The following is a 27,448-nucleotide window of genomic DNA, read 5'->3' on the forward strand; positions in this document are numbered from 1 at the left end:
TGCATGAAAGGAGGCCAGCTCGGGTAACCCGTGTCAGAGAGAGACTCCATTTCTGGAGGCCTTGGCTAAAAACATTTTGTATTAACCTATGTAAGGAAACAAGGAGGGACAGTTTAGTTTACATGAAGTATCTCCTATCATTGCTTGTGCAGAACAACATCTGCCAATTTCACCGCAACCCATATCACAGGGAAGGAAAATTTGCCAGCAGATTTTCTGAGCCGATATCTTATGAGCCGGAAGAATGGTCCCTGGCAAAATACTATCTTCAGCCAGCTGGTGGTGAGACTGAGGGACTTCCCGACGGTTCCCGTGTTTGCAGCAAACAGAAAACTAAACTGATTCTGTTGGAGAGTTTTTCACCCAAAGGCTGCCTGTGTGGACGCCCTCTCCTTAACATGGAACTTTCAATTGGCATATATATTTTCATTGATTCCTCGAATACTGAGGATACTCTGAAAAATCAGACCGGACGGGGCAGGGATAGTGTCAATAGTTGCAATCTGGCCATGCAGAGCCTGGTTTCAGCAATTGGACAACATGCTGGCGGATGAGCCATGGCAACTGCTGGGGTTCCTGGGTCTCCTGTCCCAGGATTCAGTATCCCAATCAAGAATCTGGAGATTGAGCGGATCCTACTCAAAACCAGGGTGTTATCGCAGTCATACAGACCTTCATGGCAGCAAGGAAAATGTACAAGTATGCAGTTTGATAGGATTTGTTCACACCTTCGAGGGAAAAAAAAGTGTTGACACTAGAATATACAGTTCTTAATTTTGGAACCAACTGTTCCCGCAATTCTGGAATTCTTACAAAAAGACTTGGAGCTGGGGCTCAGTGTTTGTTCCCTGAAGGTACAGATATCGCCATTATTGATATTGCTGGGAAGACCATTATCTACTGTGGATCTCAGAGTACGGTGTGTGGTTTTTTTTTTTCCCAAGCACTGCGGAGAATTAAACCGCAATTCCAGGATCCAATTCTCTCCTGGGATTATCCCTTGGTCCTGTAGGCATAGACAGGAGCTCCTTTCAAACCCTCCAGCAAGCTTCAAATGCGGATTTAATGCTCAAGGCAGTGCTATTGATAGCTGTAACATCCATACACCAAATTATACGAGCTACAAGTGTCATCCATAAACGAGACATTCCTTGTTTTTCATCAGGACAAGGTCGTCCTGAAGCTGGTCCAGCAGTTTTTTGCCAAAAGGGATCTTTGCCTTTCATCTCAATCAGGAGTTGATTTTACCTTCAATCTGTCCGAATCCTTCAGATGATAAGGAACGGGTATTACACACTCGTAGGAAAGTCCTTCAGTTGATTAACAATATGTTAAACACAAACCAGCATGACAGAGACGCTTCCATCACTACCAAAAAACATTGTGAACATTCTTATTACCATTTCATATACATGCAAATTGTTTGGCAATCAATTTGCTGTGTTTATGAGCTCATGACCGAACATCACGTGGTTTTCTCTTATTTGTTCAACAAATTTGTGATCATTCTGTTTAACATTCCTGAAATAGAGTGACATAAATGAATACATATCGCAAATTCTAATACTTATTAATTGCTTTGTCTATCAGTGAATCTTTATTTGAATATCTCGAATTTGTGACCACCAGAACAGAATGCCTGCAGCGGGTCTCAAAGCCTAAAAGAAACACGCGCTGCCGCACAGAAGAGAATGTGTAGGACAGGGGTGGGCAACTCCAGTCCTCAAGGACCACCAACAGGTCAGGTTTATAGGATATCCCGGCTTCAGCACAGGTGTCTCAGTCTTCGATATCCTAAAAACCTGACCTGTTGGTGGCCCTTGAGGACTGGAGTTGCCTACCCCATGTATAGGAGGAGTAACAGGAGGCAGACCTGGGTGAAGTTAGCTCACTAGGCATACGACACTGAATTTCACTTTTCTTTTAGAGGTACAGCAGAATTACAAGTATACAGTATAAACAAAACAAAGTACAATGTGTCCTAACCACTATCAATGTATGTATAAACTTGCAAGTCAGTAATTTATAACTCAAATATTTTATAATCTTGGTCTCTTCTTTAATAAAAAATTTTTTTAATCAAATGTACATTCCAGTGATAAAAGAGTAAATAGCATAGCGGCATATTACTTATATCTGTGGGAAATATTACTATAAAATGTAATCTTTTCCTGCCTTGTCATTCACAAAATCCATGCCCGGTCTGCCTACATGACAAAACTGTTTCAAATCCAAAAATAGTGTACTATTCCTTTTTAAAATTGTTTTACTTAATATCTATGCCAAGATTGTACCATACCTCATTGAAAAGGGCACTAATGGAAAATATTATTTCAATTGGCATATGGCCAACATGAAAAAAAATGGAATTCTTTCCCTTATAGATCAGCATATCTTTCGTTGTCTTTGGCTTTATTCTTCTACATTCTTATTACTATTGGGCTATTAAATTCATTGTTGAATCTATTACAAATATATTGGGTTATGATAAGATTATTTTTAGCACATTTTCATTTTCTATGTCCATATCTTTTGGATCTGGGATACACATATAGCAGATATCAATAGATCTCTTCTAAATGTCTCTACATTATTTTCAACACCTATAGAGCATAATAATACATAATATAGGCTAAAGCTGTACAATTCCAGACATTATTGAAATCCCTGCTCTCTGGTTAAAATTCCAGGCATTATTCATTCAGTAATGCCCGGAATTTTTGGCAGCTTGCCAAGTTTTTATTTCTAGCCAATTAGCTTTTCCTTTGTCAGAACAGCTCTGAGACAAAGCAAGGGATTGGTCAGGAGGCAGCAGCCAGGCAGTGACTCCTCCCCCTCCCTCCGTGCACAGAGCTCCATGCTGGACACACAGAGAGGAGGGAGAGAGTGTATTTGTAGCTGCAAAGTAAGTGTCTGTCTGTAGAGTTTGTTTGTACTGTAGCTGCAGTTTCTGTCTGTCTAGTGTGTGTGTTAGCAGCAGCAGCGTTTATGGGTGTAGCTGCAAAGTTTGTGTGTAGGAGCAGCGTGTGTTTAAAGAGCTGCAGTGTGTGTGTGTGTGTGTACACAGAGGGGGCAGCAGTGTGTGGATATAGATAGCTGCAGTTAAAGTGTATATAGAGGTGCTTTAATGTATTTACCATTTTATTTGAATAAAAAAATCTATATACAGTAACTATGCAAATGGATCTATTATTTTATGAAAAAAAACATTTAGCCTATAATAGTAATAATCCTCTCAGAACAGGGCATTACTGGCCAATAATGCCCTGGCTGGGTTAAAGTCCCTTTCTAACTTTAGTATGCTTGCGGTTTTAACCTTTCTCTTATCCTCCTGTTTCTCAATACTTTTATTCCCCATTGTTGCAAAGATAAAAAATAAAAAAAAGATTAAAAACTGACCAACCACAGCGGATGTGGTGTCCACCGTGAAATGACAGGCACTGTAACATATTTCCAAAAATAAAAAGTTCCATGTGGTATATTGTTTGGAATTATCAATTCTCGCAGATCAATTGAAACGTAGGACCAGACACACTCCCAAATCCCACATCGGTACTACCCTACTGAATACTCACCACCTGGTCTTCGGCTAGGTCCCCAGTGCAGCCGGCTTTGTGCGCTCCTCTCGCCAGCCCCTTACCTCCTCCCTAGCTGTCCCTGGTTTTCCCTCGCTTTCTGGCTCACAGCAGGGGCTACAACAGGATTGTGTTCCCGTGCGGCGACACATCACATGGTGTGCCAGGGAGCCAATCAGAGAGGTGGTTTGCTCATGCTTCTGCTCTGCCCCTCCCATCACCGTCCACTTTGAATCCTCCTCTTCAGCTTCTTTGCCCGGTGATCTCTTTGATGCACGGCCCCTCGTGCAGCATTTGCAGGAGGGGGGAGAGCGAGCGGTGGGGGACTTTATTTACTCTTTAACATAAAAGCTGTCATGGCTAGGGTGACCAGATTTTCAAAATGAAAAATCGGGACACTTAAAAAAAAATATTTACAAAACAATGTACATCACGTCACGCCCCTCGTTGCCATGACAACGAGACACTAACGTCAGGTGGTGACATGTTGCCATGACAATGTGGCATCACGTGATGCCTCGTCACCATAATGCATCCCATTGTCATGTCAACTTGTAAGTCGCTGGAAGTCACTTCGATTTGATTTTTCCAGTGACCACAGCATGACGTCAGCACTATAGCGCGGCCTTAGGCTGGACTTATAGTGCCAGCGAAACAAATGTATTGCCTGCATCGCGTGCGCTATAGTAAGCAAAACGCGACGCTGGTGCGCGAATTTCTGAAGCCGGTCAAATTTGATTTTTCAGAGGCTGTCACATGTGGTGAACCAATCAAAGACCTGGTCGCCGGAAAGCGAATTATAACTTTCGCTAGCGGCGACAGGTAATGTCATCCGTCGCGCGCACTATAAGCGCGGCCTTAGGTTAATGTCACATCTCACAAGCCCCCTCTATTTCCCTCCCTCTACCCATGAATTTCTCTCTCCCCTCCGTCTCACTCACCCCCCCTCCCGCCTCGCATGTATTTATCTCCCCTGTCTTACTACCTCTTTTGCTCACTCACTCCCCCTCTCTCCTCTCACTCGCCCCTACCTTCCATCAATTACCCCACTCTGCTCACTCAATCCCCCCACAAAATACATACCAAAAACCCCACCCCGCAATACATAATAAAAATACCCGCCCCGCTAATACATATTAAAAAAAAAAGCCCGCCGCCCCAATAAATTTTTAAAAGACCCCCATACATATTTTAAAAAATTGGGCCGCACAGGTAAAATCATCACCATCCCCATATACCCACCCCCCCAACTCCCATCCCCCCCCCGCATCGCCCATGTCTCTCCCTCCAATTGTCTACCTCAGGTGGCTGGGGTTCGGCTTAGGCGGGTTCAGGTAGGAGGCGGCAAGCTGTGGCACGCGCTCACTAGCGGAGGTGCCGCACTGCTAGCGAGCGGCTGGGGTGCCGGTCTGGAGGGAGGGAGAACCGGGGACCGGGGGGACTGCCGGATTGCCGAGGGAGGGAGAGCGGGCAGCCAGGCTTTTTTTTTTTTTTTTTTTTTTTTTTTTTTTACAAAGCCCCACCCCCAGCATCCGCCTACCTTCAGCCAATCCCCTGCGGCCCGGCATTCAAAGCCCCGCCCCCGCATCCTCCATCCAATCCCCTGCGGCAGAAAATATTCACCGGTCGGCTGCCGCATCCTCCTTCTGCTGCCGCGTCCGACAGGCTAAAAAAGGGACCAGAGCGAAAACCCGGGACATTTCCGGGACGGACCGGCAACCGGGACAGCACTGAAAAAAAACGGGACTGTCCCGGCAAAACTGGGACATCTGGTCACCCTAGTCATGGCCCGTGCCCACCCGCCCTGTTTTGGCCACACATCCCTGCGCCTGAGAACTCTGCTGCATGCCGCAGATTGCTGTCCAGCATTGTTATCTAAGATTTTTGAGAAGTGGGTATTTCCAAGGTGCTCCTGCCTGTGAATGCAAGGGAAGAATCACTGTAGAAAGAAAGGAGGCTTGTGAAAAAGATTACATGAACAGAGTATGTTTGAAGCAATAGTCAAACAGACTTAAACATGAGGGAGGAACAGGAAGAACAACCTCCACGAATATGAACTATCAAAAGAAAGCGAGAGAAATCCAAAACTCCTATCCCTGCTTATTCTACTTGACCTCACTGCTGTTTTTGATAATGTTGACCACTTTCTTCTCATTCAGAGTCGACAATCTCTTGATATCAGAAACATAGCTTTATCCTTTATCCTCTCCATCCCTTTTCCACCACTCCTTATCTTTTACAAACATGTCCTTACCCCCTGTTGATTTGTCCATTCGTGTACCTCCAAGCTCTGTTTTGTGCCCTATCCTATCCTCCGTCTACACACAATCGCTTGGTGACCTCAGGAACTTCTTTGGCATAACCTATAACCTCTATACAGCTGACATGCATATCCATACATCTATCCAGCCGTAGCCTCACACCAGCATCCACTCGCAAGTCTTTTGGCCTATCCTCCTGGGTAGTGCTCTGCTGCCTCATACTTACTACTGTATATCTAAATATGTCTACAACTGAGGTATCTGTAAGCCTGGCCCAATATCCCTTTTTCCATCACCATACACCACAGCACATTTGCCTAGGTATGACATTTGACTCCTACTGCATTCATGCTCTGGCTAAAACCTCAACATTTGTCACCGCTGCAAAAATGCTAATGCATGCCTTTTTCCTCTCTCGCCTGGATACATGCAACTAACCAGGTTTTCCTGCATTGCAACGTTCTCCTTTGCAAACTATACAACATTCTAAAGTTAGAATACTTTTATTTTCTTCCAGAACTGTGTCTGCTCGTCTCTTCCTCAAATCCCTCTCCTGGCTTCTAATCCAGTTCCAGATCACCCACAAAGTTCTTTCTTGCATTCAAGTCTCGCCATTCATCCGCTCCTCCATACATATCCACTTTAATTGCTAGCTATGCACCTGCTAGTTTCCTGTACTCTACTCATATTTGTCTCCTTTCCACCCCCTTCACCTCTACTTCTCACCTTTTGCCCCTCATTTCCCCTTACCTGTGGAACTCCCTCACCCATAGCATGCGCCAAGCACCTTCTCTCCCTACCTTTAAGTCAAACCTAAAAACCCACCACCTGAATGTAGCATTTCAATAACCTGATGTCATGGCTACTGTCCCCACACCCACAGTCGTACTTACCTGTCATTGTGGCCAACTGCTGCCATCTACTGCAATTACTCATTCAGCCGCTGTCTGATGTTTTGTTTGGACTTAATGTATTATTCCCTGTAATGTATGGTCTCTCTTGTAAAGCACTACATACATTCTTGGTGCAATATATAAAGCAAATATATACTGCACCGACACACTTTATTCGAGCAAATACCCAGTATGTACCTGGCAGATACCTGGAATGCGCCGCTCCTCACCTCTGACAAGCCCCGTTGCATTTGCCTTCCCAGCCTGGGTTCATGCCTGGCTGACGGGCGGCTGATCTGTTAAATGATAATGATTAGGATTTAATAGGCTGCAATGCTTCGCGTGTCTACCAGATGGCATAAATTCATGAATTGTAATGCAGTATATATATATATATACTGTGCAGTATTGCAGCCAGCGGGAATAAAATGCTTCAATCCCTGCCTGGAAAATACCTCAATGCACTCGGGCAGAAAACAGTCACAAACCTCAATACACCCGGGTATACCCGAATTCGTGGGACTAGCCGAGCTCGAATAAAGTGTGTCGCCAGTGTACTTCTGTTCAGTGAAAAAGTAATCTGCATTGGAATGAAACAAGTAAAATATTCAATTGCTAGTAAAATATTAACAGTAACTTGCACTATTCTGTTGGCGCTACCTGCAGTAGCTCTTCATAGAGCGCGGGACATGTCAAATTATCTCCTGCTTTAAATACATAATATTATGATGGGCTTCTAATGGGCTGTAAATTTTATAGGATAGATTATATGTCGCTGTAATTGTTTCCAGGCTCTGAGTAAAGCAGTGAAAGGTCATACTTGTCACAGCCCAAAGGGGGGTTGGTGGTCTGTTTTATTCTGCAGATAATTGGATGTTTTGCAGCCACATTTCCATTCACAAGAGTTTTGTATTAAATAATAGATTAGCACTCAATTTTAGCAGCTTCTGGTTTTTAAATCGGTGTATTTCTACATGAGCAATGTTTCTTTTGTATTTTTTTGGTTTCGTTTTTTTAAAGGTGCATCCCACATATTTGGCTTACTGAAATATAATAAAAAAATTTTTTGCCAGCCTCTGAGTAGTATATGTCAATCAAGTGTTTTCTTTACCCCTTATCGCTCATGCTGTACTCATCAGAGAACCAAGATGTGGAGAGGGGAGACTCTGGCTATACAGGGACTTTCAGAACACACAGTGACCTCACACAACAGGGTCCAACATAAAAACAAATGTTCAAAATACTTGTAGGTGTGCAGCAGAATATACTGAAGGTTAAGCTGATGCTGTGACCATTGTTGTGCATTTTGTTTCATTCAATAGAATTGACCTTGGGTCTGAATTAAAAAAAAAAAAAGTTTGCTTCACACCATAAACACAGCATCAATAAACCAGTGAACATCATATTTACTGTTGTAATACTAGATTGATGAAATAAAATTCCAATAGATGATACATTCCTTTGTGTGCATACTATTATTATCGTAATAATGTGTTAGTTCACTTCCCCTCCATGTTATGTTGTATTATGATGTCAATCATTCCCATTGTAATGTGGAATATGTTGGCACCTTATAAATAAATAAATAAATACTTGTGTAATCCTCCCTGCCTGGCTCCTAGGGAGTTTACATGGTTGTGCAAAGGTTGGCTACTCTGCATGAATTACCTTGACTCTGGGTGCTGGCTTCAGGTGCCTGGGTGATGTGAAAGAAAGGGTGTATAATAATGGGTGCCAGGAACATTTGTAGTACAATGGTCTTTTATTCGTGTCCCCAGTCACAGGGACCACTCCTACACTTATTGACAATGTTGTACTGTGTTTTACATAGCAGACATACATGAATACGGTGCTTCGATTAGTGCCCATTCTTGACACTCAAATGGAGGTGCGTTGACATAGTTCTAATTATGTGTGGGACACGGCCCCCGTTTGTTGCTTCAGGATCATCATCAGTATTACCCTGGTTACACTAGGCCCATACGGGAGTCCTGGCTGGTCCTTTTCAAGTGACCCTATACCTTTGGCCTGTTTGGGAACTGCAACTTCCATACAGACTGATGAGGAATATTAATGCAGATTCGCGGTTAAAGCTGATCCGCCGACACCCGGGAGCCCTCTTTCCTGAGGCCCTCTGTGGCATGCCGTTTTCCTATCACTTGGATATTCAGAACTCCATTAACCTTCTTCTGGGATCCTAACTTAAAGGGGCACTGTCCCTATCTACAACATAATGAAAGGATGGCCAGGTTTGTGCTATTACTTTATGATCATCCCTATCTACTCTCCCCTATGCTCCTCTCCTCTTGTCCTCCAGGAACCTGACTTCTAGACCCTTCTCACTATCTTTTTATATATTCCTTTTGACATCAGCATCCCCATAGTAACACAGGGTGGGGCCCAGCACACACTATCCCTTTAACTCCTCACAGTAACCTGGTAACCCCATTGAGAGGGGGTGGGGGGGGGTTTCACTTATACTAACTTTAATGGACATTGCAGACTACAAAGGAGTCCTTTTTTTTTATTATCGTAGGAGTTCCCCCTACTGCCAAAGCTCATTGAATGGCAAAGGGAAGCACCGAGGGACGGGGGTGGGGGGACCCCATGATATCAACGAGTTTACTTTTCATCAGGAAGCAAATCAACAGCCACCAAAGGTTGACAGCAGGAAGCAATGGACCGTAACAAACCAAAATATGATGGCAGCCCACAGTTCAAAAACAATCACTGTGGACCACGAAGCTTGCTGGGGATGTGCCATGGCTTTTTGCTACTGTGGGAATGACGTGGTGAGATGATTATTAGGGACTATTACTATAGTATTAATGTTCTATTACGTTATGTCATCCTGTCAATTGCATACTCTTACTAACGCCTAAGTCACCCACTGTTTCCTAGTGTATGGCTCCAATAACATTTACATTAAATTCTTTGCATGCTTTTTTGTTGGTCTGGAATTTGTGCAAACGCTATTCTTTCCCTCCCCCCCCTAACATAAGGCAGCTACTGACTGAGTTATGTGAATGTTACAGTACAGTGAGTACAGCGCCTATACCTAATATTTCATTTTAACAACTGCTGTTGTGATCTCTATTTGCAGCATATGCTGCACACAGCCTGACTTCCCTGATGAACTAGTTACAGAACTAAAGATTGTGTTCCTGCTGGGAGAGTGACTCTCTAAGGCACGTTCGATAGTGCCGCGCGCACGCAGAATTTCACTTGGCTGACGTCAGTCAGCCTTTCTATAGAAGGGCCGGGCGCGCACACGGCAGGGAGAGGGGAGCCGACAGACAGCGGCGAAGATGAAGAAATTCATATTTTCGTGGTGTGTGTGTGTGTGTGTGTGTGTGTGTGTGTGTGTCAAGGATTGTAAAACAAAAAAAAATTATTTATTAAACTTTTTTTTTTTTTTTTTTTTAAATCTATCTAGGACTTACTTTCACTCACACAACTCATGCACACACATATACTCACACACATACACACATATATACACTAACCTACAGCTCCCGGCTCTATATACATGAAAAGCATGCGGCACGTGCACGCGCGTTCGCATAGAAACGCGCGGCCGCATGCTGTATAGAACAGCCCTTAGGCCCGTAATATAGTGCAGCGGTGCGCAAACTGGGGGCCGCGAGACTGCCGACGGGGGGCGCGGGGTTTACAGAGGCCCCGCGCGCTTCCCGAAGGCACTTAAATTAAGTGCAGGGCCTCTGTAAACCTAACTTACCGTGGCTCCGGCGGCTTCCTCCCTGCGTTGCCATGGCAACGCGGTGTCAAAATGATGCTGCAAGGTCATGTGACGTCACATTGCTATGGCAACGTGACGTCATGACGCCGGAGCGCGAGTAAGTGAGGATTGGGGGGGCGCGGGAGTGAGGGGGGCGCATGGAAAAAAGTTTGTGCCCCCCTGATATAGTGTATATAGTGCATGCGCATCAATTAGAATTGGCTGTGTCCAGAATAAAGATGAGTGATCGATGCAGCAGCCGCTCTGAATACTGGGACTCACCAGGTAAAACTTAAAATTCAGGCTTTATTGAAGTTACATTAAAATTAGTATGTATGTAAGAAGTTACATACAAAAATAGAAGAACCTTCTCCCACGCGTTTCGGGCATGTACTGCCCTTTCTCAAGGAGTATGAGATGAGCAGTGGGAGGAAGCTATTTAAACCTCCCACAAGCTAATAAAGCAGATGTGTTACACCTGAATGAATAAATGAAGTCTAAGGAGAAGTTGCATTGGATACTTGAGATCTACATAGTATTGTGTATAATATACTAATTGATATATGTAAAGGAGACCATTGTTATATCACATCTTTATGATTGCACACAGGGAGTTGGATGCTGCTCATGAAGGATTATCATCCAGTTATTGCCTATATTAGTATATACCCATATATGGGTAAATATTTTGCTTGCAAGGCAATTTCTAAATTTTTTAAATTGATTAAAATTGCCTTGTCTGGTTGGCACTTTAGATATATTTAAGTAGGTGTTCTGTTGGTATCAACATGAGCTAGTCACTATGTTCCATTTGTGCAATAATTATATAAAATCAAGATGTTAAATTCAAGATATAGACTCATTGTTTAAGCAACAGTTGAAAATCAATGAGTTTATCCAATGTGTTATCAACAGTATTGGTGATCAGTATTCATATAAAATACATTAAGAATCATAAATACACTAGGTAAAACATGTTAATAATCAATTAAAGTGGAATCAACATCAGATTACTTGTGTATATATAACCAGATTTAAACCGGGGAAGGGGACAGGAAAGGGGGGAGGGGGGGGGAGAAGGAAAAAGTAGTGGGGGGGGGGGGGGAGAAAGGGGAAGAGAAGGAGAAGGGGGAGGGAAGAGATAATTGATTAATAATGTATACATATTATAGAAAGACTTTGAGGTCCCACGAAGTGTTGAGACCCTTCGGTATGATGGTGTCTACAGTAAAAATCAAAAATGCTTCTCTTTGGTAAAGAATTTTAGATCTATCTCCACCTCCTATTATGTAATTTGATTTTTTTCTAGGGCAATGCATTTAAAAAAATTTAGGCTGCCATTTTGACAGTCTTTAAAATGACTAGAGACAGGATGAGTAACATCCATGTTTATTATGTGGCTCATATGCTCAAGTGTCCTTATTTTGAATGCTCTAGTGGTGAGTCCCACATATCTTTTATTGCACCCGCAAGTGATCATATATATTACATGGTCAGTATTACAATTTAGGAAAGAGAGGATTTTGAATTCTTTAGTGTTGTCACTATTCATGAAGATTTTGGATTTTTGGGCATATTGGCAGATTTTGCATTTTCCACAGGGGAAGCAACCAACGAGATTAGGAAAAAGCATATTTCTATTCTCATTACATTTAGAAGGTAACATACTGGGTGATATCATATTGCCTAAGGTATGGGCTTTTTTAAACACAAATTTAGGATCCATTGCAGCCATATCTTTTAGAAGTATGTCTGTATTTAAAATCCCCCAATGTTTTTTAATTATGGATTTAATGTTCATGGATTGTGTACTAAATTGTGTAATAAAAAATGGTGGTTGTATTTTATCAGTCTCTGTTTCATAATTTTTGTTAGTGTTCTTAACATGAGAAAATACAGAGAGATCAGTATTAATCAATTGATCTCTTGATATATCTCTTGCTCTGGTGTAAGCATGATGGAGATTATTTGGGTCATAACCTCTTCTGAGAAGTCTATCCGTAAATTCTTGAGAACTAACATCATAATCCTCCATAGTAGAACTGTTTCTACGAATACGTAAGTATTGCCCATAAGGAAGTCCCTTAATGAGATTAGGATTGTGACAACTCGAGGCATGTAACAATGTGTTTCTAGAGTGTTGTTTCCTGTAAATTTTGGTATGTGTTTTGGAGTCCAAACCTACGTAAAGGCACAAATCTAAGAAAAATATGTGATGGTGATGAAATTGGTGAGTGAATGTGAGATTGAGTGTGTTAGTGTGCAGATAAGAAAATAAGGCATGTAATTCAGTGATAGACCAAGACCAAACTAAGATCAGGTCATCAATGTAGCGGTGATAAGTGACTATAAGATGTCGATAGGGGTTCCTATCCCCAAACACGTGGAACTGTTCCCACCAACCCATAAATAGGTTGGCATAGGAAGGCGCAAAAGATGACCACGTGGCCATGCCATGTGTCTGGAGATAGAAACCCCCCATCAAACATAAAGTAATTGTGCATGAGGAGGAATCGGATGCCATCCAACAGAAAAGCAATCTGCGCAGGAGCTAGGGTGGCATCAGATTCCAAAAAATATCGTGTGGCAGTGAGACCGTGCTCATGTGAAATGATGGTGTAAAGAGAGGCCACATCTAAGGTGACCCATAGGTAGTGTGGTGCCCAAGTGAAATTGGAAAAATGAGAGAGAACATGTGAGGTGTCTAAAAGATGGGAGGAAAGAGTATGAACTAAAGGTTGTAAATAGTGATTGATATATTGTGGCTGTGTCCAGGCCTGGCGTGCTATACTTAAGCTGCGCACGTAAGCGGTGGCGCGGCAGATCACAGCAGATACGTGAAAATTAATATTTTCGCGCTGCTGCGCCACGTTACGCTCTTTAGCCAATCACAGCGCGGCTGGGATAGGCGGGGGGGGGGGGGGGTTCCCTGGGGCAGGAGGAGCAGGGCAAGTTAGAGAGCACCAAACATAATGATACATAGATATTGTACAGTAAGTGTGATATTGAATTAACGATTTATACAAAGTCTAACTAGACAACTTAAAAAAAAATGACATTTAAAATGTGGACTTTTTTACTGTATTATTTTGGTGAACATAACATTTAAGGTGGTTGTATTCTAATTATACTAAAATAGTTATTGTTTGAAATTTTCATATACTGTATTTGGTTTCTCTCGCCGTGGTTGTTGGCCGCTATACTTGTGTTCTGATCATCACAACAATACTTTTGTTTTGCACTAAAAATGCCAGTCAGATTCAAAAAAGCGGAGTGGGACTTTTATTGATGTGCAGGTTGTGTGACGTCATAGCTACGCCCAACTGTCGCTCACAGCACGGACCCGTACACACAGTGTGTGGCACGAGAATTCGCACATGCGCGCGCCAACTATAAAACAAGCCTAATGTACAGTCGTTTTTCCAATCCTTGTCATGTTTATTGCAGCAATTCTTTCCTGTTAACAGGCCAATCTTAATAAAAGAGGAGGAGATAGAGATAAAAAATTCTCAAACAAAGTCAACAGTTTTGGATCTACAGTATGAGTTATGCACCAAAACTCCAATGGGTCTCAATGAACAAATAGATCTTGTCCCATTTTTGTAAAGTGTGTATATATATGTTTCTTCCTTTTTGAAGTGAAACTTTTTTGTGGCACAGGCATGCACAAAAATCTGATAGGGAAAAAAAATAAAACTGGTCACGGAAAAAATAATGAAGGTGAACGACCGGGCTTGTGCAGAATCTTACTTTGCGCATGTGAAGAAGCGTCGCCCGTATTTCGCGCATGCGCAGATCCATTCTCTGAAGGCCGCATGTGCAGAAGCAACTGCAGGGTCCCCTTCCTGTACAGGAGAAACAGCTGTTCAGGAAGCTCCACACATGCGTACAAGGTGCATCATTACGCCACGCATGCGCAGCAGCTGATTTACCGCTTGCGCAGAATTACCCATTGTCATCCCCACATACGTAGAATGAGCCTCCTTACTCCACACAAACTAATTGTACAATATACGCATCCGCACACTCCTATTATATTCAACACATGCGGACAAGGTCCCTCCCATTTCCACACATACACGAAGGTAGCATACGTGACACAACGCATGCGCACAAGGTCCCGTTCGCCTCCCCACATGCGCAGAGTTGCCTGCTCGACAGCCCGTATGCCTTTATGCCAAACAGTGTACGCATGCACACATGGCTACATTCCCCTCCCTATGCGCATGCACGCTCATTCCCCCTGCTACCTTTCACCTGCGCGTGTGCACAGCTACGGACATATCCTCCCACCAACAACAATGCCCAGCCAACATTCAAGACCTGTGTTATACCTATGTGACCCCTGACACACTATGTACAGGATATACACATCTCATACTCAAAAACTAACCTCGCTCATACTTTCACCCTTCCCCATTACTACATACATTATCATTGCAATTAATATTACACTCACCACCATAATGTCCTTTAATAACCAGATGAACACCACATAGTCAATTAATATTCAGAAGTTACACAACTTAAAGTATTTACAAACAGAGTATTTAAAAAACAAAACAAAAAAAACCCTGTCACTTATTGATCCGTATACATGACTATGTACATTGTATTTCATTTACAAACCACAGAGAAGTTTCACTTACTTCACGTGTGATTGCCGCACACCACTTCTTTTTTTTTCTTTTTTTGGGGGAAGGGAAAAGTCCCCTGTGCCCCAGTTTGACCAGTGGTGTCTGCACTTGCTCACATATAGATGTGAAACGTGGACTCTAAATATGAAGATAATTCAGATACTGTACTGCAAACAGCGCAGAGAAGTATGGAGAGATGTATGCTGTGCATTACCAGGAGAGTATGTAACACAAGGGGGTAGCTGAAAGGAAAGCAATGCCTCTTAATTGGTGCACGCCATATTTGAATTCGCAATGATACAATTCATCATGAAGAAAGTCATTTTGTTTCATTGTTTGGAGGAAATATCGATGATGGCGTAACACTGAAAAGACAGATTAAACAGGCAATCCAAGCAGTTAAAAAAAAATTGTTTTAATATATGCAGCCTTTGACTACCTTTTTATTGGAAACGTATTACCTAAGCTGCCAATCGATACGTTCTCCCATGATCGATCTGCAAAATCCTGTTTGCCAGGGTTCACCTAATGGCTGCCTTTCAGTTTCAAATCAATCCTTCAGTCATTGTGACTCAGCAGCTACAATGTATTCTTATATTACTAAGGTAACATTCTCTATTATTGCAGTTTACAGCTCAAACCGCTGGGAATATTGGCAACAAATTATCCCAAACAGGAAAGTGTTACAATTATCTTGCACCACTGGGAAGGTGGCTAAAGCCTGCTATATAAATCAAAGGATGCTCAGTATATTAAAATTCATTAAAAATGGCATTGAGTTGAATTTTAAAATAATAAACAAAAGTAAATAACTGATTTTTAAACATTTTTTTTTAACACGTATAGGATATTGCTTGGATTCTCCTTTTTTAAAGCCAAAAAAACCTGTCTCATTAAAACAAACTAAAAGCTCATATACAGTAAGTGACATTCATGCAAAGCATGTGAGTTCATGACGCCTAATAAAAGATTCAAGAATCACAATAACAGTAAATCCTTTGCTGTAAATCATTTTATTAACTGTAACATGCAATAGGAGAGAGAAATGGTAGAGCACAACCGGAATTTATCCAAAAGAGGAATTAAAAAGAGGAAAGTGCGTTATTCATAAAAGGGTTTAATAGTCATGGAAAAAAGGGGGCAATTCATTACCCTACCAACATGTTTTGTGCTACACAGAGCACTTTATCAAGGCATACACATCCTGTCATCATTAACATATTTTAAAGGTTAAAAAATAATTGGCTTACCAATCCTAAAGCGAATGCAGGAACCTCCCCACGATCTAATGAGGAACTGGTGTGGGGTCAGTCAGGCGCGCGCACGCGTCCCCACAAGCAGCCCCCACCTCCCACACGCAATCCTGGGCCAAAAGATAGGAAGCCGAGCTGTCCCGCGCTTGCGCAGAGACAGTGAGAGGCTTCTCTGCTCATATGGCCAAGGAACGTGCCTAAGGAGCAGGGGAGCGTGCCGGAGGCGCACGCACGTCAATCTCTGCCGGTGCGCATGCGCACCTCTCATGAAGAAGAATAAGGAAAAACCTCGATCTCTCCCTGTTGCGGCGCCATAGAGTGAGACGCTGGAGCCCCGGGGGAACGCGCTTGCGCAGTAACAACCCCTGGGCTCCATGCGTCTCCCACACTGAGCGCAGCCCGAGGAAAGAGGAGAAAATATAGGTTCTATCATGTACAACCTTGACACTCATCTCCTGGCACAGGACAACACGGTGGAGATGTTAAAGCCCTCACTTTTCAGGGCATAGATCACATTGTGCCAGCTATAAGAGGGGCATGGGATAAGGCCTGGGACCCGCTGCGCCCGACGCGTCACGTGGTGTGGCTGTGAGCCAATGAGGAGGGGAGGCTTCAGGGAGCGGGGAGGAGAGAGGGGAGGGAAATCAGCGTGAGTGCCTGTCTGTGTGTGTGTATGTGTGTATGTGTGTGCCTGCCTGTGTGTGTGCATGAGTGCCTGCCTGTGTGTGTGTGTGTGTACGTGCATGAGTGCCTGCGTGTGTGTGTGTGTGTGTGTGTGTGTGTGCCTGAGTGTCAGCGTGTGAGTAGGGCAGCCCGCAGCAGCTCCCTCCTTCAGTTGCAGCCCGAGCCCGTGGCGGGGGGGGTGTGTGACATGAATAATGCAATTGGATTTGACACATATTACAGTCCAAAATGACAGTGCCAGCTCAGAAAATTGCCTTCTTATCTCAATATTTGTGCCGATCTAGTCAACATTCGTGCAGCCGTTGGTACACTGCAGCCGGACATATGCGGTATGCCCAACCATTGTTTGGAATCAGCTGCTTGTGAGAAGGGGGCGGGGCTATCGCGGGTCCCTCCGCTTAAACCACGCCCCCCTCCCTCCCACTCCAGCCCCGGCTCCCGCTCCCTACAGACCGCATATCGCGGTCTGTGTCTGTCAGCGCCCCGCCTGTCTGCAGTGCTGGCGCGCTGACGGAGGGAGCGGGGCCTTAGCCTAAGAAACTTCTAATGCGTGAATCTCGTGGACATACCATTTACAGTACATACCCTGAGTCCAGACGGACTAAATGAAGGATTTGTTTATACGTCTGTTATACACTGACTACATTTACTGCTATTATCCATTATACGCCATTGGACATACTGACCTCTGTCTCCTCTCTCTCTCACTGTCTCCTCACTGTCTCTCTCTGTCTCCTCTCTCTCTCTCTCAATTAACTGTCCTTTTCAAACCTTAAAATGGTATACTCAACATCTAAAAAAACAATAAGAAAATATCAATTGAATGCATTGACAAAAAAAAATCAATAATGTTATTAAACCATATTCTCTAGCACGGCGAACTGCTCCATGAAAATAACATCCTCAACATGAAGCTTTTTCATAGCCTGAGATCAAATGGATATGACACCAAGTCTTTATATAATATATATAAAAGGAATATCTTACATCCGAGTGAGTAACACATCTGGTTTATGAAACTACAATTGGCCTTCACTATAGTTTGGAGTAATAAGGTGGTATGATGAATCTTGCACACTCCTTTCGGCTTTAAAATACCACTAAGCACCAAACATCCTTCTTCAAGTGCCAAGTTCCAATAAAACACGAAATTAGAATTTACAATGCAACAGGATTTATTTAATATTCATTATCGATGAGATGGAGAGACAAAATAAGAATCAATACTTATTATTTTGATTTCTACATGCCATCTTTAATGCACCCTGTTTTAAACATGGTCAACAAAAATGACCCCTGTAAAATTCATAGTGCCACATCTGTTAATATAAGACTCCCTCAAAAAGGCTAAGTTAGATTATAATTAATACACCTGTCTTCAAACAATAATATTGTCAGCTTCAACAGCAGTAACTCCAACTCCTTCAGCAAGACGCTGAAGGATTTATATAACAGTGTGTCAACATGGCAAATACTATTTAAACGGGTCTATTCTGCATCTGCAACCCCGAAGAAGCCACAAGGTGGCGAAACGTGCGTTGGGTTTTTCACACGTCAGACATTATCACTGACTCTGCGTGACTGTAGGATCTGAGAGCAGGAACAATTTGGCTACACCAGTCCGGAGCTCCTTGAGTGCCCCTGATTTAGTGGTATCAACCGAATGATATTAGGAAGTGGACCTTTACTCTGCCTTTCTTCTGTGAACCCTGCTTATGATGGTGGATGCATGATGTGATATTGGAACTAATGCCAAGGCAGGATTTTATATCTTACATCCGTTAGGCAGATGGATTTAAATGAATCCTATATGGCATACTCATTACTACTTGTTCCAAATATGGATGAGATTAGTAACATAAGGATTACTGTATTAGCCCCATTTACGTTATTATGGATGTAGCATCTTGTATGTTTCAGCTGCCGCAGAGCATGTACTGGTGCACAGTGTGCAAATCCTTGACCGTCTGCGGCACAGTGCATAGCAGTCGGCAATGACCCATCGGGTTTAACACAGCGGGGGTCCCTGCGTCTGAATGGGACTTGCGCTGTGTGAATCCTACCGGGCTGCACCTGCTTGTAAGAGTGAGACAGAATCAGTCACTTTCCCTGCGCGCCTCTAATAGGGGATCACACAGCTTTTATTTTATTCACAGTATTGAAGCATGGAGCCTCCTGAGCTGAAACTCATTCATTTCAGCCCCGGTATCTCTATGCATTGTTTAAATGTAGTCATTTCCATTCATTCATTGAATGCAGAATTTTTAATCAGCTGATGATAAATGATTCAACGATCATATAATTGTCAAAAAAACGAAATGTAAGTAGATAAAAATACAACTTTTTTTTGCGTGCACTGGCTCATATCATGATTATTCAAAGATCATTAGTGAAAGCATTAAAGTTGGTGGAACATGGAAGAAGAGGTTGTCAATTTGTGTTTTTCTTTATTCTTGGTCCATATCTTCCACGTACACCTCATTGCTCCCAGGCATGTCTTGCCCGGAACCCTTACCGCCCCCCCCCCCCCCCCCCCTCGGGACCATAGAATCGCTTTGAGTGAGGGGAGAGACATAGGAGGACTCAATCTCCAACCAGCAACACGACACTGGATTGTTACACCAATCCATCGCTTATTTTAAATTATTCTAAATCTGTCTCCGCATCTCCCCTCCTGAAATCCCTCTCCTGGCTTCCGATCAAATCCCGTATCTCACACTCAATTCTCCTCCTCACTTTTAAAGCTTTACATTCTTCTGCCCCTCCTTACATCTCAGCCCTAATTACTCGCTATGCACCATCCCGACTCTTGCGTTCTTCTCAAGGATGTCTTCTTTCTACCCCCTTTGTATCTAAAGCTCTCTCCCGCCTTAAACCTTTCTCACTTTCTGCCCCGCACCTCTGGAATGCCCTTCCCCTCAATACCCGACTAGCACCCTCTCTATCCACCTTAAGACACATCTGCTTAAAGCAGGGACTCCTCTTCCTTAATGTTACTTTTATGTCTGAAGCACTTATTCCCATGACCTGATTTATATTATTTGTTATTTATATGATATGTATTACTACTGTGAATCGATATGTACATTTATGGCACTATATAAATAAAGCATACATACAATAATATCTGGTACTCCCAGGCCTCCACACGCCTTAGATGCTAACATTACCGACCTTGACACTCTTGGTCTTTTATTTTGTAAATTTTTGAGTTCTGTCAAGGGTACATTGACTGGAAGAGTTTGAAAGAAGTACAGGAGTCTAGGGAGAATATTCATTGTAACCGATGCTACTCTCCCCAGCCACTATACAAGAGGGTATAGATGGCACACCACTGCTTTAAACAAAATGTAAACAAAAAAATCACTTTTGGTGGTGTTTTGATCTGAGGAAGGGACCTAGTGTCCAGAAACGTTACCTGTACTGACTCTGATGTATTAATACATTTGGTAGTCTTTTGACACCACCAAAATCTTTTGTGTGCTCTTTCTATTTTTTGTTTATTGCTCTCCCCAGCCACGATATTTGGTATCTGTACCAACATTCTAGGTCATGTTCTAGTACCAACATTTTACTTGACTTTCACTGGCAAACAGTCTTGTCACTAAAAGACACTGGGTCACCTTTTATTTTGGTAAAGAGGGATGGAAAGTTACATTTATAAAATTGGATTGGAGTCCCAGAAGTATTTAAATGTTCTAAAGATGGAGTTTCTGTTGGCTTTAATGAAATGTCTTAAGACCTTATGGTCAGAATATACGTTTAAATGCCAAAAAAGATAGTTCTATTGTTCAGATGACATTTATGTACATTGTTCTTCCTGTTTCAAAGTTTTGATGTGATACCACAAAAACAATAAAAAAAAGTTTGAATTAAAAAAAAAAATGAAAAGTTGGTGGAACACTGTGGCCTCTACTACCCGGTACCTGTATTTAAGGACACAGGACTCTGACACCATTCATTATCCCTAAGGAAGCCAAGTGGCGAAACTCATTGGGTTGAACTGTAGAAGCTGTAGACGCTTGGCACAAACCACATGTGCAAACCTTGCCTCTTGATTGTTGGGACTCTTCCACGTATATGAGCTTGCGGAGCACACGTGGCTTCCTGATTGTCGTTGACAAAAGAGGTCAGGGCAGCCAGGTTAGCTTGTCCACGCGGGCTGGACGGGACCCCGCGGAGGTTGGAGTAAGAAAGTTCTCACCAAATCGTAAGGCTGCAAAGATGATGGAGGGCACTGATCTTCCTCCCCCCCCAAGGTTCCTGGAAGGATTCCAACACTGTACACAACCAGAAGAACAAGAGGAAGACCACACGAGATGCTAATTATGCTGGAAAGCTTTTATTCTACATGCATAAAGTTCAAGACAATTTTTCTAAATAAAACTCTTATTACGCTATGGCATTTTCTCTTTATATTTGAGTCCTTTTAAGCTGTTTGCTCCAGGTGACCAATATCCCTACAGAAATCTGGATGCACGAGATTAGTCTCTAGCACGAATGTATGTGAGCGCATACTGTATATCTCATGTTTGTTGTCACAATTCTTAACAATATTACACCATTTTTTTCTTTCTCTTTGATCTATGCGCCAGAGGACACCTTTATTCGAAATAATGAAATAAAATGACTTTGTACATGATAAATTGTATCATGTATTGTGAATTAAATTAGGGTGTACACCAATTAAGAGCTCATTGCTTTCTTTTCAGTCCCCTCCTTGTGTTACATAAAATTCCAATCCTCTTGGAGCACCCTTTACCCTTAGATTTTGATTAGAGCTATTTGCTACCTGCTGTTGTAGCAAAGTATCCCCCTTCCCCTTTCCTTACAGAGTATTACCTGAAGAGACAGGGGAAAAAATGAATGGATTTGAAACCAAACAAAGGTCTGTGAGAACACAAGGGTAATTAAATAAAAATGGCAGTGGACCAGAAATCTCACAAGAAGAAATTATCGTTGGATAAAGTTGGTACTTGACTGGATTCAAAGTGAAACTAAAAGACCAAGACGATGACGACCAAAAGTAAAGTGGTAGAAATCAAATCGGCAGCAAAGACTGAGGACACAGAGGACCCCCGTTCCAGCCGTGACAATTGTGTGTCAGCGGATCCAGGCGACCCCCGCGGTCCGGAACGTGAGGCCAAAGACGGAGGAGACAGGGGCTGGTGATATCGCTTGTTTTATGTGCCTATTTTGATCTATGACACTGTGTGTTAATTTTATTGCGTGTATAAATTGTTATTATTGTGCTACGCTATGGAAGCCTCTCTTTCTTTCCTACTACTCTGACTGATGAGCTGTCGTGTATGCTGCTAACATCATATCAGTTATCTAACTGTGGGGTTGCTCATCTACCATCTAACATCACAGAATCAAGCATCTGCCTCTGATCTCTGATGTGCCTGATTTTATTTGATGTCACGTGAGTCTCCATTCACCTGATAATATCATATCACATTGTTTGATCAAACTTTATTTGCACTATTTTGTGCCTTTTATTTTTTCACATATCGATACCTGCGCTACCCTGATCTCCGAGAAATCAAATCAGAACATTTATAGGAGCAACATTGAGAAGAGGCTAGCAACTGCAGCAAGTGGTCAACACAGAGACACAGATTTACAGGGAAAGTATTTTGTATAATTTAATAGCAATCATTACATTTAAGGGAATAAGTAAACATGAGATCTGTATATTTATAGATTAACACCACCTGTAAGAGGGTGGTTCTAGCTGTCGCAATTTAAAGCAAAATAAGGTTGGCAGCTAAAGATGGAGGTTTCTAAAGAAAAAGCAGTCTACGTACACATCATCACATAAGAATAGTACTTTAATGTCGTCGTGCCTGGAAACTGTTTTTTGTGGGCGCTAAAGCAAGCTATGGTATTAGAGTTCTACGTTAAAACATTTCCATTTGTGATTTTGACCTTGCTCATTATGGCAGGAGTGGAAGAGCTGAGTCTGATGGGCTTCTGTTGTCAGAAACACTAGCCTGAAGTGCAAAATCCAATACACATTGATTGTTCTGTCTAATGCAGTTTACTGCAAATGTTTTTGTTCACGTTTCCTGTGCCGGCTTGGTGTGCCAGTACATTTTTATGCATGGACCTGCACTTAAGCACATAACGCTTTAATTTTTATGGCAAGTATACTTAACTACAATTTCATGTACCAGAAAGAAGGAGGCAGTCTTTGCAGGAAATAAAATGTACGAAGTCTGTTATAATTGCTGAAGACCTAGCATCGTGTTGATAAGAACAGGCAGGGGCCCATGACGGCACTAGATCAGCCAGTTCAAGCCCTGCAACGGAAGAGGGGCTTGCAAAAGCATTACAGCTATTCCTGTTGTTTTCTATGAGCATTCTGACTTTCAGTATCTATGTAAATTGAAGTGACGGACACAAACAATCCGATGTGCTGCAGTCGGCTTTATTTTGATCTTTTCGGTGTGAGATGTTGGGATATAGTGGAGTGCTGCCCCAGCATTGCCATGGCTTCCTATGGGATATTGGGAGATACAGTATACTCGGCTATGTTGTGTTATCACTTGAAATAATTAGGCTAAATCTGAGGTGTGTGTGTGTGTGTAAAGCACCTCTTTTACGCCCCCACTCCCCCTTTTTTGCAGGATGGGAACAGGAGGATCCTCCCAGAGATGAATGACACTTTCCAGTTCCCCCTGGTTCCTGAGATACTTTACCGGTAGAAGGTACCGACGTTACTTTCCGACTTTGAAAACACTGTTGATTATCTTGGTAACCAGGCGGTCTTCTGAGCTAACAATATCGCAGTTTAGCTCTGGGACTCTTTGGTTCTGAATCCGTAAACAAGATATAAAAAAATAGGATTGCTGATTTTAAGGGAAATGTTATCTTGTACATGTTGCATTTCTCCGGGAACACGGATTTCAAGCATATCCGCAACTTATCGGCTTGACTAATAATGGCGTTGTAATTATTTGGCAAAACCAACAATTTATTTTACTTGATTTTCACTGGCAAACAGTCTTATCACCAAAAGACACTGGATAAATAGTGTAAAAGCCCAAAGCATTTGTCTACTACGGAAATGATAAAACAAAATAAAAAATTAACGCACCTGATATTTCCAAGGCTTTCACACAGCTATAGTTCAGACAGACCAGGAAATAGTTGTTTGCTCACACAGCATGCTGTTAAAAATGGACAAAATAGGATTTCATTGGCATTTGCAAGATTTTGCCTAAAATGATTGTTTTGCAGCGTCATGCATTTGTCGACGTTTTTCAATTTTGACCTGATAAATGAACAAAACAGATGTTTTACATATACGGTCAGGGCCGCAGACAGATTTCCCGGGGCCCAGGACTACAGTTCTGACCGGCCCCACCCCCCCCCCAAAAAAAAACACTTCCCACCCCCCAATGCAAAAAAATTCCAACCACCAAATACATACAAAACAAATCTCCACCCCCACAAATATAGGCGACCTCCTCCACCCTCCACCCTCCACCCTCCACCCCCCCAAATGCATACAAAAAACACACTTACCCAATACATATGAAAAAAACAATAATACATATAACCCCCACCATAATATATATATATTATATATTGTGTGTGTATATGTATATGTAAAGCATACACACATTATATATATATATATATATATATATATATATATATATATATATAATGTGTGTATGCTTTACCTTAACTTACAAGGGAGTTTGTGTGAAAAATTGCACTTTGCTCCGGCTACTTTCATACTAGTTGCATAGGCAGCTGAGAATCCGTGGGCGGAAACAAGTCCCTTTGGGTGCTGCCAGTTGAGCCCTGGCGTATAGTGAAAGTGTGTGGATCTGTTTTATTTCAGATGCTTATTTAATAGTTATCCGTCAGCTCATCTGCCTCACTGAAATCATCAGCCAGCTGTCTACAACTTGGTTAGTACTCCAAATTGAAAAGCATATATTGCTTTTATGACACTCTTGTCATCAATTATGGAAGCTTTCTTCTATTTCTATTGATTTCTCTGACAGTAACGTTTTATTTCTCTACTATGTAACTGGCCTCTGTAGACCTTTTCATTCTTATTTAAGTTTTTCCATCCACATCTGTATAAATAATTAGAAAACGAAAAAGTAGCGTATGGAAGGCAACGGGATACAAGCCAGTTTAGAGGACTTGTAAGGGAGAGAAAGATATTCAAACAAGACAAATGATGGGCTTAGGAAATGTACGATCTGTACAATCTATACATTTTGTTATTTGGTATTAATAGCAATGCAGTTCGTGTACAAATATATTCTCTGCAGGTAGCAATTCCTAGCCTTTGGAGCAATTTGTGAGTTCTTCAGAGATGATGTTGTACATGAACTGTTGACACCACCTTATTCAATGTTAAATGTGTTGCTGAAATTGGAGTTTGGGCAAATATATTATCCTTGTGGATTACAATGGCTGTGAACAGCGAATATTTCATTTTGCAGAGCAGCACAATGTACCTCGCTGGCGCCATTAGTTTCTTGATATGAGACCCCCGAGGGCCTAGTCAGTCACCTTTTGTCTTCTCAATCTCTTCCACGGTCAGTAAATATCATTAATAGGTCTATCTGTGGCTGCAGCATTTTCCTTTGAAGGACATTGATCTTATTCATCACTAGTGAGGAAAAGTGATTGTTGGTTCATTCAAATGTTGGCTATGAATGAGTTTTTTGCAGATTTGTGACCTTCCCTTGACATAGATGCACTATTTTAACATGATGTATCACAAATCTGCGACAGCCTCTTGCAAGCTGACAGGTTATGAGATGTGGATGGTGCATGAAGATCGCTTGATAAATGTGCACCTTGTAGCGGTTTAACCTGTTAACTGCTAGAATGACCTGGAGAAAATTGCTTAACACTTATGAAGTCGTAAGTTAAAATTCTTGAAGCCGCAACCTAATGGTACCATTCTCCAACACAGATTTAGATATCTGGGGAATTTGTCTGAGATACTGAAACCTTAAAGATGGGGTACCAGTAATGGATGAAAAAGTCCCCAGTTAAGTCACAGAAGCCAAGAGTCTCATCTTGAACTGCATTTTTCATGAGATCCCTGCTCTAAAGTGGAATTGCATATTAAAGCCCCTTTTTATTTAGCTACTAAACTCATAATGGAATATTTTTTTCAACTATATTCTCGTGAACCTTTGATTTATAGAACAGTTAAACCGAAATCATTAGTGGAGACATCTCATCGAGCAGGGGGCCCTTTTTTATTTTTCTCATAGAAACTAAAATCAAACATTTCAGTTTGGTGTTTGCCCTTCATCCCTAACCTAAAAGCTGAAAAAAATGTATTTAACTGTAATTAGCACTCTATTCGTGCCTTTTGATAGTTGTGTAAAATTTCCACATTTTTTTTTGTTCCTATAAAGTTGAGTGAAGTAAAGAAAAGAAAAAAACCAAAGTGCAACAAAAAAAAACACTAACAGTAATACTACTACTCCTATTTCAAGTAATATTTAAGTAATAATCCCCTCAGAACAGGGCATTACTGGCCAATAATGCCCTGGCTGGAAGAGTTGAAGGCCCGAGGCGAAGCCGAGGGACTTGGCCAATAATGCCCTGGCTGGGTTAAAGTCCTTCGGCTTCGGGCCTTCAACTCTTCCAGCCAGGGCATTATTGGCCAGTACTGCCCTGTTCTGAGGGGATTATTACTATTATAGGCTAAATGTAGGCTTATTTCATAAATAATAGACACTTTTGTATAGTTAAATAGATTTTTTTATTAAAATAAAATGGTAAATACATGAAACCACCTCTATATACACATACACTGCAGATATCTATATCCCCACACTGCCGCCCCCTCTGTGTGTGTATATATATACACACACACACACGCACCTCAACACACACACACACACACAGCACCTCAACACACACACACAGCACCTAAACACACACAAACTGCTGCTACACACACACAACAGCACCTTTACACATACAGCAGCTCTACACACACGAGCACACCACACACACACACACACACACACACACACCACAGCAGCTCTACACACACACACACAGCAGCTCTACATACACACACACACACACACAAACACACACACACAGCAGCTCTACACACACAAACTCTGCTGCTACACACATGCTACACCCATAAACACTGCTGCTGACACAGACACACACACACTGGAGCTCTACACACACACAACACAGCCGCTCTACACACACACAAACTGCTGCTACACATACAACAGCACAACACCACACACACACACACACACACACACACACACACTGCAGCCACAATAAAAAATGCAGCCACTTACAAAATGTTGCACTCTCCCCCATCCCACCTCTACACACAATACAGCACCTCTATACACACACACACACACACACACACACAC

General features: G+C 42.2%; 1 protein-coding gene and 1 long non-coding RNA gene across 7 annotated transcripts in view; one reads left to right on the forward strand and one right to left on the reverse strand.

The window, feature by feature from the left end:
- Positions 1-27,448, forward strand: part of GRIP1 (glutamate receptor interacting protein 1) — an 894,479-nt gene that overhangs the window by 238,737 nt on the left and 628,294 nt on the right. The gene's annotated exons all lie outside the window — the stretch shown is intronic.
- LOC142495185 (uncharacterized) overlaps positions 1-27,448 on the reverse strand; it is a 58,054-nt gene that overhangs the window by 24,308 nt on the left and 6,298 nt on the right. For 2 of the 5 annotated variants that reach the window (XR_012801679.1, XR_012801683.1), the window contains 2 exons: positions 24,145-24,217; positions 22,677-23,860 (listed from right to left, as the gene is read on the reverse strand). This is a non-coding gene — a long non-coding RNA (uncharacterized LOC142495185). Of the gene's footprint in view, positions 1-22,676; positions 23,861-24,144; positions 24,322-27,448 lie in introns of those variants that run through there. The other 3 variants (XR_012801681.1, XR_012801680.1, XR_012801682.1) reach the window with 2 other exon arrangements.

The sequence above is a fragment of the Ascaphus truei genome, chromosome 5, assembly GCF_040206685.1.
Source record: "Ascaphus truei isolate aAscTru1 chromosome 5, aAscTru1.hap1, whole genome shotgun sequence".
In the NCBI taxonomy this organism is placed as follows: Eukaryota; Metazoa; Chordata; class Amphibia; order Anura; family Ascaphidae; genus Ascaphus; species Ascaphus truei.